Raw genomic sequence first — 8353 nt, 5'->3', positions numbered from 1 at the left:
ACCTGTGATTCATTTTTAATGTTGTTTTTATTGTACATCATTATTTATAAATGTCATGAAAAGCATTATACTAAGTAAATGTATTATTTATTATGGTCTGACATGTCTGCAGAAATGTTGCAATTTTGTAATGTGTTTTGTTTGGTAAATGGTTTTGTAAATATTAATTCACATTTATGGTGCCACTAAATAAACAATGAATTATTTAAATCCATATTGTGAATATTATTATTATTATTATTAAAATGTTTTTATAATGGAGGGAGGGTGGACAGGGAGTTAAAAAATGAAACCCAAAAGGTTCTTCAAAGAACTTATAGGGGTTCCCACAAAATGTTCTTCAAATAACTTTTAAGGTTCCCCCACAGTTTCAATTTGAAGAACCCCTAAAGGATACTCCAGGAACCTTTACTTTTTAGAGTGTATATTGATTAAAGTCACCTTGGCCGAGAGACATTTACATAGTTATACACAGCCCAATTTGGGATGACTCTTTTAGGGTGAAATAGTGGCCACAGACAGACCTGATATCGACCATAATTCAACGTCCTTTGACGTCACGTGCTGACTGGGTATGACCAAAGTTATTCTGTTTATCTACACTTTGTAGTACATTTTTACACGTTAATAAATGTTTCTGATGCCACATCGCCTGTTTTCAAAGGTAGTCTTGTTTTTTAGGGGCAGTCGCTTTTAAGCTTTTTGTCTGAAAGTATTTCCTCAACTCCGATACCAACTCCAGTCAGTAGATGGAGATGTGCGTCAGGGACGGAAGACTGATACAATAGCAACTCCTCTCATATTGGGAAGACACCCCCCTGAATTTTCAGGCCTTAAGGGCAGTTTTATTTGAAATGTAGTACCCGGATGGAGAAAGTCCAATTAGCGTTTTATAGTTACATCGTTAGGGTAACTTACCCTAAAGTGGACACACTCCCATCAGTTTCTGAGAAAACTGGCCAGACTTTGTAGACAGTTTAATAATGCTTAAACCTCTTCTTTATCAAATGATCCATTAAAGATACCAACTCAAAACCTACGTTCGTCTACATATGGGTTGTTTAAATTGTATCTAATTATATTCCCAGTATTACTTCATCAAATCTCTAGTAATCATTATACACACATACATTTTATCATATTTTCATATATTCACAGAATCCATATAAAACGTAAGAAATACTCAGGTAGTCACGACAACCATTCCATTTGCATTTTCAATGACTCTCCACAGCTACGAAGCAGCTCTCCAAACATACTCCCAGCGGAACCAAAAAAATAAACTTTTGTTTCCCGGACAATGACCGGATCGTCAACGGTTCTCTAACCTCCCAGAGACCACGGCAAAATCAAGCCTCCCAGGAACAATAGACCTTCTGCTGCTTTCTAAATTATCATCCCGCTCTCAATACCACCCCGTGATCTTCTATGATGGGCAGTGAAGGAACCCCAAGATAACGTTATATCAAAGCTTATTATCCACATGTCAATCATCTGATTAAGCATATTTCTATATGAGGAACTATAGATCTATCTCTGTGAGGAACTATAGCTCTATCTCTGTGAGGAACTATAGCTCTATCTCTGTGAGGAGCTATCGATCTATCTCTATGAGGAACTATAGATCTATCTCTATGAGGAACTATAGATCTATCTCTATGAGGAACTATATATCTATCTCTAGGAGGAACTATAGATCGATCTCTGTGAGGAACTATAGATCTCTGTGATGAACTATAGATCTCTAGGAGGAACTATAGATCTCTGTGAGGAACTATAGATCTCTAGGAGGAACTATAGATCTCTGTGAGGAACTATAGATCTCCAGGAGGAACTATAGACCTCTAGGAGGAACAATAGACCTCTAGGAGGAACTATAGATCTCTGTGAGGAACCACAGATCTCTGTTACTATCCAAACTTCAGATTAAGACACAGTCACACAACTCTCATATCACAGTCACACAATGCTATTCCCAAACATACCTAATCAATTAGTTGTTTTTCAACAATATTTTAACCTGCAGGAATATTTTCACATTTCTATGTCATGGTTAGTTCCTAGGATAATATAACTCATACATTTACATCTTTCAATACTTCTAAAATGGGGTCCAGGTTTAAAACAATTACAGGTTTAGAATAATTACAGATACACCTTACTATCTTATACTATATCATAAATGGTCTTAACTAGTAAACACAGATTCTAGTTTTCATCCAGTTTGCACAGATAGCTGACTCAGCCTCAGATTCTGACTGGGCCCTGTTAACACCTCCACACAGGAATACACACTCAGAGCCTACGAGGATTTTCTAAAAACTCCACTTTGCGTGCGTCGCTTACCTCTTTCTTTTTTAAACTACGTTGGAGATGTGGTATCCACTCGGCTCGCTGCCTCTCAGATCAAAGGTGGGTTCATCTGCTCCGTTCCCCAAGTGTGGTCTCACTGAGATCCCAAGTTAGAGGGATCCCTGGTGCACCATTTACCCAGGTCATCAGGAGCGGTCACCAAGTCAAGATTCACATCCCCAAATGTGGTTGTTAATTTTTTTAATATCAATTGAGACAAACTTATCACACAAGTCAGAGTTATTCTTAAACTAAATCTTTAATCACTTAATAAGGGAGCAGGTCAATACAACGCACAAATATAGGGTGAATCAATTGAGTGCTCTACGATAATGATGGCTGGTCGACAAATCACCCCCAGATGATTCGTTGAGAGATGAATCACCCCAGATGATTCGTTGAGAGCCACGAGACAAAAGTACAAAGGTCTTTTACAGCCAAGATACACCCCTTTCAACCTACATGACCAACAACAGATGTATAGAACGGGTCACAAGGTTAAGATTTGTATGAAAGATACTTATAATTCTCAGCAGACAGTATCTGCTGTAAAAACAGTAATCTGTGTAGAGACCAGGGTCTGGCCCTGGGGTCATCTCTCCCTGGTACCATATAGAACAGAAACATTAACTCATGCTCTGGAATGCAGTCTCTTTAGGTTTTATCACCCAAAAGACATTGTAAATCACCTGTCAGTGTTTTCTCCCAGAGGCCCATCCTCAGTAGAACACGCAGACAATAGTTCTAAGAACCCTCTATTCTGTTGCATAAAACAACCATTTGATGTAATAAAATAATATAACATAATGTTTCAGTTTTGCTCTCACAGTGTCCACTGAAAGTTGACTAGTAACAACAACTGGGACCTAAAAGACACCCACCATGAGACCCACTAAATCTGCCCAAGAAGAGGCAAACAAAAGAAAAACCCACACCAAACTTAAAGACAGGAAGCAAACCAAAAAGGTGGAGCAACTAAAGGTGTTGACTCTCCACATGTATCAAGACAACTGGAGCACTGGGCCAGACACTCTTAAATAGAACCTGGACCAGCTCAGGTGAAACACCTTCCCACTAACGAGATGGACAAGCCGGTGTAACACATACTGACTAACAGAAATGGAAAAACCAAAGACTATAACAACTTAAAAGAGAATGCTCACCACCAACAGAAAACTTCCATTTCACATTATAATCAACTACAATGCTTCACCTTCACCAATATAAACATGGGGTCTACTGGCTGTCAACAATTAAAAACAAGAAAAACATTTTTTTCCCTCACTAGCTTCTAGAACTCTCGTCTTATTAAAACTCACTAGCTTCTAGAACTCTCGTCTTATTAAAACTCACTAGCTTCTAGAACTCTCGTCTTCCTAAAACTCACTAGCTTCTAGAACTCTCGTCTTCCTAAAACTCACTAGCTTCTAGAACTCTCGTCCACTTGGAACGAGCCCAAATAAAACTCATCTCCAATACTGAAAAACGTGCAGTCAAAATAAATTCTGATCCATGGCAACTCACTGTCTAAACGCAAAACACAAAAAACTTTGTGACTGCCCACCCTTGAGACAATCAGAAACCAAGTTGTCCTTAACAAGGACATTTGAGAATGAGAATTAACCCTGAGAATTAACCCTGATATTCTAAAAGCAGGGCAACAATGTCAATATAATTGTACCCAAAAATGGTCAGTTGGTTGCATTAATAATAATCATTACCAAATCTTACATGAAATGTAAATATGAAATATTTGGTTGCATAGTCTTATTTTCAACGGCTTTTCAATTACATTTTGCTAGGTGGGATAGCCCCACTGTCAAAACACAGTTTTATCGTGTCTAAATCAATAACCAATATGCAGAAAGTTTGTGATAAATTAAAAACCTAAACATAAAATGTGCTATATACACAAACATCTGCCACAATAATCATATTACTTGTATTTTTTTAAACAAGCACCTTATAAACTGCACAAGCACCAGAAACGCTGTTGTTTTGACAAGTAGCAATAAATCACTGATATCCATTAGGGGGGAAATCAGGTTGTTCGTGCTGTTGAAACTAACAACTAAAAAAACACATGGAAATGGGAGATATATTTTACCTCACAGGTTAGAGGACAACCTGCAGAAGACAGTCAGCTACATTTTGGAGTGATGCATTTAAATTTAGGGGTCGCTAAACAAAGGAACACAACACTTATTTGTCATAACTCATCGATATCATGTTGAAATCAATTGTGCCGAGAGGAGGGAGATGAGGTTGCACGTCCTGTTAAAACTAACAGCTAAAAAAAACACAGAATCTGGGAATAATGTGTACATCCCTGGTTAGAGGACAATTTGTAGAAAACAGCCAGATACATTTTGATTCAAGTGCGTCACCAACGTGGTAAGTGTAACACAACTCTTTTTTTGTTAGTCACTTTTTGTTAAATCTCATAAATAGTAACTCTTCCATTTCAGAGCCTGGATTTTCCCCCTGAGGCTAATATCCATATCATGTTGAAATCAATAGAACAGGGGACAAACGTTTAGGGTTCTACATTGTGACATCATTAAAATACTCCTACTACAATGTTAAAAACATTCTACATTGTGACATTAATTAATTGATATCATGAAACAACTCCTTCATGTATGTATTTTCTGATCTTTTATCAGATTATCTCTGGTCACAGCTATGAGGTTTCTCTCCTGTGTGTGTTCTCTGGTGTTTAGTCAGATGGCCAGATTGACCAAAACTCTTCCCACATTGATCACAGCTATAAGGTTTCTCTCCTGTGTGTGTTCTCTTGTGTGATGTCAGATGGCCAGATTGACCAAATCTCTTCCCACATTGATCACAGCTATAGGATTTCTCTCCTGTGTGTATTCTCTGGTGCACTGTCAGATGGCCAGATTTACCAAAACTCTTCCCACATTGATCACAGCTATAGGATTTCTCTCCTGTGTGTATTCTCTGGTGCACTGTCAGATTGCTAGATTGACCAAAACTCTTCCCACATTGATCACAGCTATAAGGTTTCTCTCCTGTGTGTCTTCTCTGGTGTAATGTCAGACCCCCAGACTCAGTAAAACTCTTCCCACACTGATCACAGCTATACAGCTTCTCTCCTGTGTGTGTTCTCTGGTGTGATGTCAGATGGCCAGATTGAACAAAACTCTTCCCACATTGATCACAGCTATAGGGTTTCTCTCCTGTGTGGATTCTCTGATGAATTTTAATGACTGATGAGGTGAATCTCTTCCCACAGTCAGAGCAGCAGTGAGTTCTCTTCCCTGTGGGTCTCTGCTGGTGTTTCTTGAGGAGTTCTGATCTGGAGAGGCTCTTCTCTGCTTCGTCAGCATCATGAGGTTGTTGAGGCTCCCCAGAGGATCCACGATAGTCCCGTCTCTCTCCTGTGTGAACAACAAAGTCAGACAGATGGTTAAAGGCACACAACAGCAGAAATCCATTGTTTATTTGAGGTAAAAAGGGATGACCAAATCAAATCAAATTTATTTGTCAGATCATACCCATGAAGTTGTACAACAATTGACGTCTGTTAAATTATTTGACCAATACGACAGTCAACTTAGCAACAATCCATATTTTGTCTTGTTTTCACATTAGTAGTAACTAAAAGTCACATTAGTAGTGACTTTTGGTCTCCAATATAGGCCCCTTTCTGAGTTTGCTAAAACTGCGGCACGAGGGCAATGCACACACAATTTGATTGCAGAAACACCTGCCTGCTAATGAGGAAACCACTAGTTATGGATGTAGTATATCTGGTAATGAGGAAACCACTAGTTATGGATGTAGTATATCTGGTAATGAGGAAACCGCTAGTTATGGATGTAGTATATCTGTTAATGAGGAAACCACTAGTTATGGATGTAGTATATCTGGTAATGAGGAAACCGCTAGTTATGGATGTAGTATATCTGGTAATGAGGAAACCACTAGTTATGGATGTCGTATATCTGGTAATGAGGAAACCACTAGTTATGGATGTAGTATATCTGGTAATGAGGAAACCACTAGTTATGGATGTAGTATATCTGGTAATGAGGAAACCACTAATTATGGATGTAGTATAATCTGGTAATGAGGAAACCACTAGTTATGGATGTAGTATATCTGGTAATGAGGAAACCACTAGTTATGGATGTAGTATATCTGGTAATGAGGAAACCACTAATTATGGATGTAGTATATCTGCTAATGAGGAAACAGATAGTTATGGATGTAGTATATCTGGTAATGAGGAAACCACTAGTTATGGATGTAGTATATCTGGTAATGAGGAAACCACTAGTTATGGATGTAGTATATCTGGTAATGAGGAAACCACTAGTTATGGATGTAGTATATCTGGTAATGAGGAAACCACTAGTTATGGATGTAGTATATCTGGTAATGAGGAAACCACTAGTTATGGATGTAGTATATCTGGTAATAAGGAAACCACTAGTTATGGATGTAGTATATCTGGTAATGAGGAAACCACTAGTTATGGATGTAGTATATCTGTTAATGAGGAAACCACTAGTTATGGATGTAGTATATCTGGTAATGAGGAAACCACTAGTTATGGATGTAGTATATCTGGTAATGAGGAAACCGCTAGTTATGGATGTAGTATATCTGTTAATGAGGAAACCACTAGTTATGGATGTAGTATATCTGGTAATGAGGAAACCGCTAGTTATGGATGTAGTATATCTGGTAATGAGGAAACCACTAGTTATGGATGTCGTATATCTGGTAATGAGGAAACCACTAGTTATGGATGTAGTATATCTGGTAATGAGGAAACCACTAGTTATGGATGTAGTATATCTGGTAATGAGGAAACCACTAATTATGGATGTAGTATAATCTGGTAATGAGGAAACCACTAGTTATGGATGTAGTATATCTGGTAATGAGGAAACCACTAGTTATGGATGTAGTATATCTGGTAATGAGGAAACCACTAATTATGGATGTAGTATATCTGCTAATGAGGAAACAGATAGTTATGGATGTAGTATATCTGGTAATGAGGAAACCACTAGTTATGGATGTAGTATATCTGGTAATGAGGAAACCACTAGTTATGGATGTAGTATATCTGGTAATGAGGAAACCACTAGTTATGGATGTAGTATATCTGGTAATGAGGAAACCACTAGTTATGGATGTAGTATATCTGGTAATAAGGAAACCACTAGTTATGGATGTAGTATATCTGGTAATGAGGAAACCACTAGTTATGGATGTAGTATATCTGGTAATGAGGAAACCACTAGTTATGGATGTAGTATATCTGGTAATGAGGAAACCACTAATTATGGATGTAGTATATCTAGCTGGAGCAAAAAATGGTGAGCAAAGATTAGTTTTCACAATGTATTCTGAATATTACAGCACTAGATCAGGAGTGCTACTCAAGGAAACTCACATTAAGCTCTGTGTCTATTCACTAATTCACCACCGTGGGGGAAAACTCAGGGGAGTTCTCATAGGCTGACAGCAAAAATAGCCTCCATTTACATGTTGCCTTCACATTACTTTTGGATTATAATTGTAAGGCTCGTTTGAATCACCTGCTTAATATGTTTGTGTTATTGTCGCAAATCAACCGCTTTATACTTAAAAAACACTTCCACCAGTAAAATGCTCCATGGCTAGCTTTTCTATCAGCCTGACAATGAGGGTTTGTACACTAAGTGTTTAACAAATTGGCCCATAACTTCACCTAACAATAACATAGTAGAGACCCATAACATCACCAACAATAACATAGTAGAGGTCCATCCATAACATCACCACCAATGACATAGTAGAGGTCCACCCATAACATCACCAACAATAACATAGTAGAGGTCCACCCATAACATCACCAACAATAACATAGTAGAGGTTCATAACATCCCCAACAATAACATAGTAGAGGTCGACCGATTATGATTTTTCAATGCCGATACCGATTATTGGAAGACCAAAAAAAGCCAATACCAATTAATTG

This window comes from Salmo trutta, unplaced genomic scaffold (genome assembly GCF_901001165.1).
Source record: "Salmo trutta unplaced genomic scaffold, fSalTru1.1, whole genome shotgun sequence".
NCBI lineage: Eukaryota > Metazoa > Chordata > Actinopteri > Salmoniformes > Salmonidae > Salmo > Salmo trutta.
This window is presented reverse-complemented; position numbering follows the sequence as displayed.